The following is a 14,430-nucleotide window of genomic DNA, read 5'->3' on the forward strand; positions in this document are numbered from 1 at the left end:
TGAAGTGACTCTGAGTTAAAACGGAATATTTCTTTCTAGGAGTGGTATTGACAATTCAGTTCTGTACTATTAAGGTTTACAAACACTTTCTACAACCTTTTGAGGTAGGTAGTCAGAATTTTTCTTATTTTGTAAAAGAGAGCATAGGCTTAATGAAGTGACATGCCCATGGTATACACAGCTGGTAGTGGTAGAAATGTGACTTAGGGGGCAGCGAGGTAGCACAGTGGATATATGCAGATCTAGAGTCAGTAGGACTTTGTTTCAAATCTGGCCTCATACGTCCTAGCTGTGTGACCCTGGGCAAGTCACATAACTCCTATTGTCTAGTTCTTGACAGTCTTCTGTCTTAGAACTGATACTAAGGGGCTGCTAGGTGGCTCAGTGGATAGAAAGCCAGGCCTGGGCCTGAGATGTCCCAGGTTCAAATGTGACCTCAACTGTGTGACCTTGGGCAAGTCACTTAACTCCAATTACCTGCCCTTCTGCCATGAAACTGATAATCAATTCTGAAATAGAAGATATGGGTTTAAAAAAAAAAAAGTTACTTCATACCCCAGTTCTGTAATTCTTAGTCCTGTTCTTTCAGCTATACCATATTATTCCCAAAGAATGATATTATTTATCTGTAGTCCCTTTCTCTGTCTACCCTGCAATGTTTTTCCTGTGCTTCTCCCAGGGTGTTAGTACAATCATGAGGGGCAGTTTAGTTCCCTGAAAGTGGTAGCTGTTGCTAATGCCCCAGAGCAGGGTACCAGCCTTTCTCAAGAAAACTTATGTACAGAATGAACATGAGCCACTCTGGGCACATTCGACTAGCCTTTTTTTATACTGGGATTACAGGGCTGAATATTTATAAATGGGAAAACAAGTAGTTATGACTTCATCTTGGTAAAAACTGGGAAGTCTGGTTACCTGAGTGGCTTTTCCTGGGTGTCTTTGTTTTGTTTGCCTGTGTTTTATATAATGTCTTGTATTTGGGTTCTGTGTATCTGAACTTTATAAGCTCTTAAGCACAAGGTACACCAGTGTTTTGAGAAATAACACTCTGGGTCACAAGTTCAGTAACGGCAGCATTCTTAACAATACCTAGTGTCTTTATACAGATATCTGGGTCAAGGAAACCTGTTGATCAATTTGTCCATTGACCTCACACTATCCTGAGAACTCCCACTGCCACCTAAGCACATCTAGACTTTGTTACAAGGAATTATTTAGAATAACACATGGTCATTTTAGCAGAGACTAGGGCCCTGAAGAGCTGGGGAAAGGATGAATGAATTTTGATTAGAACAGTAGGGAACCAGCATCTAGTTAATGGAGATAGAGCCTGGTGGGTGGTGCAATGTCATTTTGGGCAGTTGGGTTTCATATGAAAGCACCAGGTGCTTGGAACACTGGGGAGACCCAGTTTTTCCTAGGACCCTGAGTTCCAATCCTGTAGGTTCTTTGTTCTGAAATTGAACTGTGACAATTGCCCCAGACTGACCTCCAGTGGCTTTGTGGAGTACGTACTTGGAATCTGAACAAATGTTCTCCATGAGTCAGATGGCATAAAGAAAGAAGGCAGACCAGTAATGAATAAGGTTTTAGAAGACCAGAGAAGGTTTCCAGCTCTAGCTAAAAGAGACCTTGAAGACAACTCATCTGCTTATTTTTAGAGGAGGAAACAAGCCTAATAGTATGACTTGGGAGATATTATGAAGGGCACCCATTCCTACCATTCTTTTGACAGTCACTCAGCATTTATTAAGCACTTACTATGTGCTGGGTACTGCTAAGCTTTGGGAATACAAAACAAGACAAAAGTTAGTACCTGCTTTCAAGAAACTTACAATCTAATAGAGGAGACAACGTCAATAAATAGAAAACAAGTTTTGTATAGGATAAATTAGAAATAATTGAAGGAAGGCACCAGAAATAAAAGGTTGCAGAAAACTTCCTTTAAAAGGTAGCATTTTAGTTTGGAACTAAGGGAATCCAGGGAGGTTAATAGTTGGATCAGAAGAGGGAGAGCATTACGGGAATGAGGGATAGCCAAAGGAAATACCAGAACTAGGTAGAGTGTTGTACATGAGAGCCAGGAGGCCAGTGTTACTGAATTGAAGAATACTTGTTGGAGAGTAAGGTGTATGAAAACTGGAAAGAAAAGAGGAGACTAGGTTATGAAGAACTTTGAATGCCAAACAGAGCATTTTATATTTGCCCTTGGGATTTATTGTACAGGGGTGGAATGACATGATCAGACTTGCCTTTTAGTAAGTGGTTTAATGGAGATTGGATTGGACTGGGAAGAGGCTTGCAATAACCAAAGTGAGGTAATGAGGGCTTGCAATTGAGTGGTAGAGGTGTCAGGAGAGAAAGGGGTATATTTGTGAGATGTTGCAAAGGTGAACTCAATAGGACTTGGCAGCAGCTTGGATATGGGAACTGAGATAGAAATCCAAGATGACTCCTAGGTTTTAAACCTGAGGGACAGTGGATATTAGTGTTTTCCTTTATAGTAATAGAGGGTAGGAGCAGAGGAAGACTTAGGGGGAAAAGATAATGAGTTTGTTTTTGGACATAGTAAGTTTAAGATACCTACTATACATTCGGTTTGAGAAATCTGAAAGGAAGCTGGAGATGGGAGTTTGGAGGTCAGTAAAGAGATTGGGGTAGGCTAGGCAGACTTGAGAATCAGCTTAGAGATGGTAATTAAATACATGGGAACAGATAAGATCATCAAGTGAAGTAGTATAGAGGAAGAAGAGAAGAGAATCCAGGAATGCTGAGTGATACCTATGATTAGAAGACATGATCTGGAGGAGGAGACGGGATCATGCCATACATAGGAGAAATCCAGGAGAAGAGTGGTATCCTGAAAACTTAGAATCTTAGTGGGGAGAGAGTTATCAGTAGTGTCAAAGCCTGCAGAGATGTCAAGGAGAATGAGGATTGAGAAAAGGCCATTGGGTTTGGCCACTAAAAGATCACTGGTGACTTTGAAGAGAGTAGTTTCAGTAGAATAATAAAGCTGGAAGCCAGATTTTAAGAGATTAAGACCATGAGAGAAAAGTGGAGACACCTATTATAGACTTTGCTAAGCATTTAGTTGCAAGAGCAGAAGAATTATAACAATAGCAGGAATGGAAGGATCAAGTGTGTTTTTTTTTTTCAGGATTAAAGAGACAAGGGCATTTTTTGTTTGTTTTTGTTTGTAGGCTGTAGGAAATTAGCTAGTAATGGGGAAGAGACTGAAAATAAGTGAAAGTGGAGATGACAGAGGGAAAAATCTAGGGCAGGATATGGAATTGAACAAGTAGAAGGGTTAACCTTGATAAGGGATAAGGCCACTTCATTATGTGAGATTGGCTGAAGGAGAAGAGAGAATCAAAACGCATCTGAGTGACAGGAAGAAGGGAAAGAAAGGACCTCGACAAATGGCCTTGGTTTTTTCCTGTAATATATGAGAAGCTGAGTGTGGAGAGGAGAACTTACAGGAAATTTGAGGAAGGATGAAAAGTTTTAGAAGAGCTAAATGAGATATGGGATATAGAGAATGGGATAATAAGTTGATAAGGGGGTAGGCATAGTAAGATTGCCTAGCATCAGTGAGGACCCAATTCAAGTTATGTAACATAAATTTGTGGTGAGCCCAGTCAGAATGGTTACATGTTTTTCTCCACCTTGGTTTAGCAATATGTGTGTAGGAGCAAAAGTAACAACTGGTGAGAAGCGATCCAAGACTTGGCTGGTGTAATCAGAGGTATGAAAAGGAAGCTAGAGATTCAATCGAGGAAAGCATAGAAATGACATTTTACCAAGGAGTCAAGATGGAGAGAAGAATAGAGTGGCTTGTGCAGGAGATGGATTGGTAGTCAAGGGGTGAGAGGTCATGATGTGAATGAAGAATAGAGTAGGGTCATGTAAGGAAAGGCAGAGGGAGAAATGAAAAACCAATAGATTATGATCAGATAAGGGGATTTGTGAATTCTTGAACATGGAGGTATTGAATTAGTGGGTGATGAAAAGAACAAGGTATAATCTTTGTGTGTGACTGAGGTAGGGTAGAGAAATGGGTCATGGGAGTGAGTAGGTTTGAGGAACTGAGTGGTTAAGTAAGGTATTTGAAGGAGAATCTGTACATGTTAAATTGCCCTCGTATGAGGACAGGAGTTGAGGAGGAGAGAAAAATTGTAAGCTAGGTATCTAATTCATTTTGGAAGGAAAGGGAATGACCTGGGGGTCTGTAGATACCAGCTACCAGGATTTTGATTGATTAGTAGATATGCATAGCATGATCCTCAAAGGAAGACCTAACTAACTGATGCAGGAAGGAGAACCTGGGAGTGGCAGTGGGGAATAAGGAGTATTCCAACTCCCCTGCCTCCATTAGCGAGCCAAGGAGGATAACTGAAGATGCAGCCAGTACTAGAAAGAGTGGCCAAGGAGGCTGTTTCATCAGACAAAAGCCAGATTTCTGTAAGAGTTAGTAGATGGAAAGAGTGGGATGGGAAAAGATTTTAAATGAAAGTGTTGTGGGAGGTTGTTCAACCTGATTCAGGCAGGCTGGCTCACTTAAGGAATCAAAACAAATCTTAGAAAACAGAGGTTTTGAGGAGCCTTGATGTCTGGGGTGTAGGAAAAAAAGGTACATATTTGAGAGGGGCTAAGTTATCAGTCAACCCTGTGAGGAGTCACCATGTCTGAGGGTAAACCAAAAGGTACACATATCTGTGTAGGAGGTTCAGATACTTGGGATTTGCAAGTTGTTTTTTATTCTTATGTAGATCTCATTATTTACATTGTACCAGGACCTGCTACATTCCTAAGGTTAGGGACCAGGCTGTTTATAACTGTTTCCAAGCATTTGGGGAGGGGGGGGCCTACATCCCATCACAATGAGAAATTTATTGCTATGGAACAGGCATTGCAGAAGGCATATTGGAAGGGTTGGGTGGAATTGGGATGGGGTCTTACAGGTCCCAAGATGTTAGAACTGTGTTAGAATTTAGGGATCATTTAATCTAACCTTCATATTACAGATGAGGAAACCAAGGCATAAAAAGGGAAAATGATCCATCCCAAGTCACAGAACCAGTTAGTAGCAGAGTCTAGTAGACAATCAAGTGCGGTACCTTTTCCACTAATAACACTGCCTCTCCAAAGTCAGCTTTAAATTCTGATTCTTCTATTTACTGCCTATTTCTTTTTTACAAAATGATAGGACCAGATGAAATTTCCTTTCAAATGTAAATCCTGTTATGAATAGTATGTCACTAAACCCTCTCCATGTCTTGCTTCCCTTTCTTTGTACTTTTCTATAGTCCCATAGCCCGTTACCCTAAAGTCACTTCATCCTGCCTTGATCCCTGAGCCATTTGGAATTTGGGAATATTTTGTTAATCTTTGGTTGTCTCCTATACTGTCTAGTAAAATGCCCTCATCTCCCCTTGGCTTGGGAGAAATTAGGAGGTATGAACCTTTTGCTCCCAGTTTGTCACTACATACTCTCTTTAAAAGTAAATTGCTTTTCTGGCCTCACACTTGTAGTATTGTTTGGCATATGTAGAGTTGGCCTATAGTAGTCTGCCATAATCGTGTCTTTGGAGCCCTCCTGCCCACCCCTACAAGTGCCCTGGAGATCCTTGTTTGGGCACCTGGAGCACATGAGAAGCTGAAATGTGGAGGGCTCTGTGGCTGGGGGGGGGGGTGTGTGTGTGAAGGTATTTTTGCATATGTGTTGCCTTTCATGTTTGCCTCTTGGCTTCCTTCCAGCTTCCCTTTTCTGTGTGCTTGGTTGGCATGAGTTGGCATGCATGGACTCTCTTGCCATATTTTCAGTAAATTCATGTTCTCCTTTAAAAAATTTAAAGTAAATTGCTACTTATCCTTTGAAACACTGCTGTCATAAGTCAGCAAGGAATTCTTCCTCCTGTTCGTCAGCAAACATGGTCTTGGAGTAAGAAGGACTCTATTTGACTAATTGCTGAATGCCTTTGGACCTTGTTTCCTCAGCCCTTTCTGTCAAGGAGTTTACAGTATAATATGAGAATACAACTTACATAATTAAAGTATGCTATAAGGTAGAAAGAGACTGGGATCTTCGTGCCCTAGGAAGTCTAGGGTAGAATAGGTTACCTTCACTTAGGGGAAGCAGAAAACCCCTCAGGCAAGATCATTGATGTGGCGTGGAAAGGAACACTAGAGATTATTTAGTGCAGCACCAGAACCCGAGGCTGAAAGAGATGGAAGCACCTATCCTGTGGCCTGAAAGTGGCGCCCCCAGCGGAACCTGAAGGGTGGGAGCTTTGGCTGTGAGGGGGAGCAGTGGGTGATATGAGGGCCAAGTTTGGCTCCTCTTCGGAGCACCACTCAGGTCCTGTCTCGCCTCCACGGTAGAGGCTTGGGTTGGGGGAAGCGGGGAGTCTGCAGAGGGCTCAGAGATTGGTTGAGAGGATGCAAGTGACAGTAGCCTGGGGATAGCCGCTTGCTTGGAGACAAGGCAGCGACTGAATGAGTGGAGCTGGTAATTAAGAGCGAGTCAGGGCAGAAAAGGAGAGGATTCCAGGTTGGAGGCAGGTCCTTGCAGCAGGCTGCCGGGGGGGGGGGGGGGGGGGGGGGGGGGGGGGGGGATTCCATTCTGCTCACCCTCTATCTATCACTGCATTTTTTACTTTCTTTCCTCTGGCTCCCTCTGGTACGTAGGGAGTTAATAGGCCCTCACGGAGAGGTGTTTGAGAACAAAGAGGGCCCGCCTCTTTGGGCTCCTCCGATAGGGCGGGCTGCTCTGGCCACCTGAGAGGCACCACCACTGCCAGCACCAACAGCCTTGGAGGGGGCCCTCCAGCCAATCAGCAGCGCTCGCCTGCCCTGCCTTCCCAGTGCCCAGCCTTGCTAGGGATAGGCTGCACATTAACATTAGCCAGGGAGGCCAGAGTATTTATTTCCTTAGCTCTCTTTCTGTGGAGTCAGTGTGACACCAAAATGGAGCAAGAAAAGGAAGAAGAAAAGGTGGAAGGAGGCTGAGTCAGGACCAGCACCCAGTCCTAATTCTAATCTTTCCCTCGATGTCCACGTTAGAGGGGTGTCCCAGGAGTGACAGGAGTGAAGTACCCCTTCAGTCCCCTCCCTGTCTGCCTCTTTTCTACACAGCCCTGTGGCCCTTTTACTTTGGGGCCTGGAGGGTCGGGAAGAACAGGGAGGCTTTAGTGGGGCTAGATTAGGTGGGGGGAGAGATGAGGGGCCATTCTGTAGAGCTTCCCTTGAGGAGGTGGTGGCCATCCCCTTAGGACAAGATCTGAAAGATGATGGGAGAAAATGGGACTAGAGCTGATGATGAAGACTGGAGGGACCAAGGGCTGGGGAAAAGTATCCAGGAGGGTCAGGCCTGAGCAGTGGGACTGGGGCTGGACAAAGAAGTGATGGAGAAAGTACTGGCAAAAAGTGAGAGGAGAAAGCTCAGGAACTGATTCCTGGAGGCTTCGCCTTCCTGGCTTTGTTTGGGAGAAAGAATGGGGGAAGAGAGTTTTTTGTTTTTTTGTTTTGTTTTGTTTTTTTCCTCTTCTCTTCTGGGACTCCTTTGGGTAGTGAGTCTACATCAGTCAAGATGTTGGAGTGTTGAAGACCACAAGACTTAGCAACTGCTGGACTGGAAAGGGGAATGGATGGACTTGGAGTTAAAGGACCAGAGTTAGGTCTCAGTTCTGCTTCTTACTGTCTATGAGACCTTGGACAAAGCATTTCACCATTATTAAGGGGAAGGTTGTTGGATGAGATGCTGTAGATGAATTCTGATGTCCCTTCTACATCTTCCCTATTTTCTGGCTTAGTCCTCCAAAAGCTGTGACCTTAAGCAAGCTACCTTCATCATCTGGAAAATGATTCAAGCCCAAGTCTTATAAGTCCATTGCTTCTTGCACTACACCATGTTTTCTTTCAAAAGAGGGAGTACTGACTTTTTATGAAAGTGAAAATATTTTTTGTGTGGAAATCATAAGAGGATAGAGTGTGAATGTGTGAATTGAGAGATTAGGGTCCAGCTTGTCCTCTACCTTGGTACTCAAGGTTGGTTAAAAGAATTCATGGGAACAGACATCATGGTATAATAGAGATCAGAATGATCTAGTGCTGCTTCCAACACAATTATCCTAGTAACTACTTGCTAAAAATAACAAGTAAAGGGGCAGCTGGGTAGCTCAGTAGATTGAGAACCAAACCTAGAGATGGGAGGTCCTGGGTTCAAATCTTGCCTCAGATACTTCCTAGCTGTGTGACCCTGGGCAAGTCTTTTAACTCCCATTGCCTAGCCCTTACCACTCTTCTGCCTTAGAACCAATACATATTATTGACTCTTAAGATGGAAGGTAAGCATTTAAAGTAAATAAAAATAACAAATATGGATAAAAAAACAAACCCCAGACCTTAATTATCTCCTTTTTTTTAAATGAATATAATAGCCTCAGTCCTTTCCAGTTCTAAATTTAAGATCCCATAATTAGTCCTTATTCTCTTCTAACTCCCTTTCAGAACAGTAACTTATATCATGCTTGTTGGTAAATCAGGATGTTTGTACACAGAGACCTGGAGACCCGTAAGTGAAAATAGTTAAAGAGTATTTGGGAGCTGTGAGCCATACAAAGAGGAATAAGACATTCCTGACCTTGAGAGCCTAAAAAATTAGGAGAGAAGATGGAAAGACAAGAAAAATTGAAGGCAATAAAAAATATTATGAGAAGCATGGCATCACTTGTTGAATGAGTGGTTGAAACAAGCTTTATTAGAGGAGGAAGAATTTAGTATTAGCTGGAGCAAGCACAGAAGGCTCCAGAAGTGGCTTTTGTGCTAGACCTTGAAAGATAGCTAAGGTTTGGTTAGAAAGTATTCTGGGATAGGCTCAGTGTGATGGTGATAGTCTAGGTTAGGATAAGTAATAAAATCTTGCAGGCAAGTTGTAGATAGTTGCAGAGATTAGTGGGGGAACTGGGTTGATTGAGTCTGTGAGGAATCTCTCTGCTTTGCCTTTAGTAAGGAATGTTTTCGACTGGTAGAGAATTAAATACTCATGCCACCATCACTTAGCATTTGTCTATGAGGACAACATTGCTAGGAAATTTTTAGGATTTAAAGGTGGAAGGAACTTGAGCGATCATTGAGTCTAACTCCTTTATTTGCAAATGAGAAAACAGAGATTGGGTCAGCTAGGTGGCTCAGTGGATACAGAGTCAGGCTTGGAGAAAGGAGGCCCTGGGTTCACATTTAGCCTCAGACACTTCCTACCTGTGTGACCCTGGGCAAGTCACTTAACAACCATTGCCTAGCCCTTACCATTCTTCTGCACTGGAACACAGTATTGATTCTAAGATGGAAGTGTGGAAGAGGCATGAAGAAAGAGAGAACTTCATGCTTGCAAAACAAAGCTGGGAACCTGATCTGCCAATCAAGGTGAAGATTCCAAAATAGAATGTTCCCAGGAAAGGCAGTTGGAGCCTGGTCAGAGGAGATGAACTGAGGGACTTCTTCTCTGGGGTTTTTGACCAAGGGAGACTGGCTTCATCTGTCCTAGGTTGAAGGACCTTCCAGAAGGGGCTTCTGGAATTAATCTGAGAATAAATTAACTTTTGTTGGTGGCTTTGTGTAATTGGAAGAAGAAAGATTTAACAGTTGTCCTCCATCTCTCTGACTGTCTCTGAGTCACAGTTGTGACAGGACTGACATTTCCCCAAATTCTCCCAATCCTCCTTATAGATTAGGGATACCCTTATCCCTTTCACCTCAATCCTGTTGTTCCCAATAAACCCCCTTACTTGAGGAAGGAAGAGAAAAGAGTTTTTCCTCATAAATCTTATAGTCCACGGTGGGGGAGGGGCAAAGCCAAAGGCTTCAAGAAGAGGGTGGTGAAGGGAGGGGTTGAAGGAAGGAGGAGGGTAGGAAATATCTTGATCTACTAGCCATCAATAGTGATCAATAGGCAAACCCAGAGTATCCCCTCTAGTAGCATCTCTCTCTCTCTCTCTATCTCTCAGAAGTACCTCTATCTCCATCACAAATAGTCTCACAGTTTCCTTAGCATATAGCTCTCTAGTCTGCCAGAGTATATCCATTCACAGCAACTAGAAATAGTTCCAGCAGATTATCTCTTTATTACAGAAGGTAAGGGTTTAAAAAGAAAGAGATTGAAAAAAGAAAATCAAGACCTAGAGAAATGAAGATGCTTGCCCTAGGTCATATGGGTTAGATTGTTAGTAAGAGAGGAAAGAGTTGAATGAAAGTCTCATGGGGAATGCTTCACACTATGAACCCTATAAATCTATGCCTTGGCCAGGGGTTGAGAACAAATCTAGCTGCAATTTGTTTTCATATAGCAAAGAGCTAAAAATGGTTTTTACATTCTTAAGTCATTTTGGCAGTGAGATTTTGTCCTTTGGCTGAAGTTTGCAAAATGCAACAACCCCAGGAGGTAGGTGCTATTATCCCCATTTTGTGGATGAAGACACTAAGGCAAACAGAGGGGAAAACTGATTTCCCTAGATTTCCCTAGAGCAGCGATTCTCAACCTCTCAATTTGTAGCAATGAGAATACATAATGCATATCAGGTATTTACATTCCAAATCATAACTGTAGCAAAATTACAGTTTTGAAGTAGCCACCAAAATAATTTTTTGGTTTGGGGTCACTGCAACATGAGGAACTGTATTGCGGGGTCACAGCATTAGAAAGGTTGAGAACTGTGAATCTTAAAAATTCTCAGACCCTACTTCATAAGGTTTGGTTAAGACCATTCCCCATTTAAACAATGAAGGTACTTGACCAGGAATGTGGGAACTCTATTCCACCCCTACCTAAGCATACTTTAGGGGAAGATAAAGTTGTAAACTCTTTACTGAACAATGAAAAAGTACTTAACTGATACTTATAGTAAGGCAAAAGTTCTTAAGCTGTGCCTATTTTTAGATCTAATACAAAAGGGTGCTAAGTGCCTATAAAGGTCAGGCAACTTGTGAACTTGCAAAGGGACAAAGAGGTGAGAACTTACTGGGAGATTTTAACTCTACTCAGGTGTGAATTACTCAAAAGTTTAGTCTACTCAGGTGTGAATTCATAATGGTCTGTCCTTTGGAAAATGTCTACTGTGATTGGTAGATGTGAGAACTTAGGGGAGATGACATAAGAGAAAATTCCCTTCAAAAAGAGGTCTCTGGAGATTCAGCTGGGAAAAGCTAAATTGGAGGAGGCAGCTGGCCAAAGCTGCCTTGAAGGGCTTGATGGCTGAACTTGATTAAGCTAGCTGAAGCTGAACTGGTGTCTCTCTGAACACTAGCATCTTGCTTGGGACAAATCTTGTGGTGAGTGGATAAAAGACTGACTGATCTCTCTCTTAAGGCTTAAAAGCCTAGGCTGGCCCAGGCTGGCCTATCTCTTTTCTCATTGTTTCCTCTTACTCTCTCTTTCATTAATTCCTTATTTGTATTAATTAAAATCTCCATAAAAACCCAGCTGACTTGGGTATATTCCATATTTGGGATTTTTTCCCTGGCTTATATATTTGTATATATATACATTATATTTATATACATATATATATATACATATATATCAAATATAAATACCTTATATTTGATTTAAAACAAGACACTGTCTTGAAACCATATTTTCTGCGGTCACAGTTTAAGCCAACCACTCTTTTATCTGTAACAGTTTATACCAATCACTACTTTTAATTGTTACAGTTTATGGCTCCCACTATTTTAATCCTTACAGAATCACTGCCCTAGAGTTATCTGAGGTGATATTTGACCTTGGACCTCTTCTATCCACTGCACCACCTGGTACAATACTGAATAGATAAAAATGCTTAATGCCTGTTTAGGGCCTGAAGCATTCATCTACTTGTTCATTAATAATATATGGAGGACTTGCTGAACACCTAGTTCTGTGCTGTTTGCTTTTGGATTGTTTGTTTTTTAGAGTTTTATTTTTACATTGCAAACATTTACAGATGATCTTCACATCTTAAAAGGTCTCTTGTAACAAAATAGAAGAGTTAAGAAAAACTAATAATATAAACTCCAATATCTCATGCAGCATTTCACTTATGTAGCAACCCCTCACTTCTTTTTAATAAGCAGAAATCTATAATTCTCTCTCTTTCCCCCATCTCCCATTGGGAAAAAACAAGTTTCTTAGAATAAATATGAATAGTCAAGCAAAATAAATTCCCTCAATGTATACAAAATGTGTCTTATTCACCCTAATTTTATCACCTCTTTGTAATAGATAGCTTATTTCACCATTAATCTCTTCTTTGCTAAACTTTATGGAGCTGTTACTTTGTAAAGTGTTTATCCCATGCTTGAGGAATGTATGTGGTATAAAACAACACTTAGTAGCAGCTCAATGAACACAGGTTGATTAGTTGCTGGGTAGCTGATATCAATCAATCAATCACTCTATCTATCTATCTATCTGAAAAAATAATGAGTAATTACAGAGCCCTCTGTGATATATGCCCCAGGAGTATTATAGATAGTAAGTACTAAGATTTGTTCAGGCAAAAGAGATTATTGGGCTCTGGTAGTTGAGGAAATTGCTGCCAAATAGATAGAACTTGAGCTTCCCTTTTAAAGATGATTAATATATGGGTAGAGGATAATGGCTTTCTAGACCCAACGTCTTTGCTCCAAGTAAACAAGATTTTTTCCAACACTTTCTGAGAAGCACTGTACTAAGGATGCTTGGGTAATCAAAAGCCCAGGCCAGCCCTGGCCAACCCAGGCCCAAGCCCTAAGAGAAAGATCAGTCAGTCTTTTATCCACTCACCACAAGATTTTTCCAAGCAAGGATTCTAGTGTTCAGAGAGACACCAGTTCAGCTTTGGCCAGCTGCCATCTCCAGAGAGAGTTCCTTTGAGACCTTCAGTGAGAGACTCTCCCAAGAGTCAGCTTTTCGTCTCCTTTTAAAGGGAATTTTCTCCTATGTCACCTCCCCTAAGTTCTCACATCTACCAATCACAGTAGATGTTTTCCAAAGGACAGACCATTTTTAATTCACACCTAAGAAGGCTTGAACTTTTGATTAAGTTCACACCTGAAAAACCTCTGAGTAAGTTTCTCACCTCTTTGCTCCTTGTAAATTCACAAGTTGTCTGACCTTTATAGGTACTTAGCACCCTTTTCTATTAGATCTAAAATTAGGCACAGCTTAAGAACTTTTGCCTTACTATAAGTATGGGTTTAAGTATTTTTCATTGTTCAGCAAGGAGTTTCTTCCCCTAAAGCAGGCTTAAGTAGGGGTGGAGTAGAGGTCTCACATTCCTGATCTAAGTTCCTTCATTGTTTAAATGGGGAATGGTCTTAACCAAACCTTATGAAGTAGGGTCTGAGAATTTTTTAAGGTTCACAATGGTATCCTAATTGGCCCCTCGACTAGTGTTCTTTCACAGGAAGAATGCCTGAGTCTCAGGGCAACGTGGTTATGTGGCCCAAATGATACTATCCATCTAAAACTAGCCTACCACAAAACTATGAAACTTTCCCAGCCTTTCTTTTCAGCATGTTTACCTCCCAACTTCCTCTGAGTTCCTCATTTTTTTTTTTACCTCGCTGTGAATGGCATCCTAGCCAATTTTGTTCTCAGGAATTTTCAGATAATATGTTAGTTGGCAGAGACCCTCCCAGGTGTATTTTGTAAAATTATAGCATTTTAGAGTTGGAAAGGGTCTTAAAAGAAAATCTTGTCCGACCTCCTCAGTTGACAGGTGAGGAAACAGGCTAAAGTCACTTGGCAAATTGATAGGAGTCAGATTAGCTGACCTGAGGTCAATTCTCACTGTAAATTGTATGATTCTAATGGTAAAGTTGGATCCAGGGTTTCCTAGCTTCTAATCCAGTGTTCTTGTCATTTTGCCAAGAAGCTTATTTTCTTTGAAAAGCCTTTGAGTTATAAAAGATTAAGTGAACCTCTGTGGTGGAATTTCAGGCACTGTGGGAGATGATGCTGGGTATTCCTTTGATCATGCTAGAAGATGACTGCCAATTCCACCAAAGCATACAGGTTGGCCTGCCCTAATCCCTTAAGGTAGGCTTTGGACCTTCTAGAGGAGGCTCTGGAATCTGAGGACCTGGAGGAAGTAGCTTTGCTTTTTGCTCCATGAAATAAATTCCTTCACTTTTCTAGGACTCATTTTCCTCATTTGTAAAATGAGGCAATTGGTTCATTAAAGTCTGCCAACCTCTCCAAGATCCTTTGATCCTCTAAATCCATACAGCCAAAGTGGGAAAGGGTCCCATCCTATCCCTGGTGACTTTTGGGGAGAGGGATGGGTGCCCAGTGGCACTTCCCTGCAAAGAACATCAGATAAGTACAGCTCTGAGCTCTCACCAACTGACACATAATCCTCAAATCCAAGAGTAGGGATTAGTTTTTCTGACTTTGAAGAAGAAACTCCA

Source organism: Monodelphis domestica, chromosome 5 (assembly GCF_027887165.1).
Source record: "Monodelphis domestica isolate mMonDom1 chromosome 5, mMonDom1.pri, whole genome shotgun sequence".
In the NCBI taxonomy this organism is placed as follows: Eukaryota; Metazoa; Chordata; class Mammalia; order Didelphimorphia; family Didelphidae; genus Monodelphis; species Monodelphis domestica.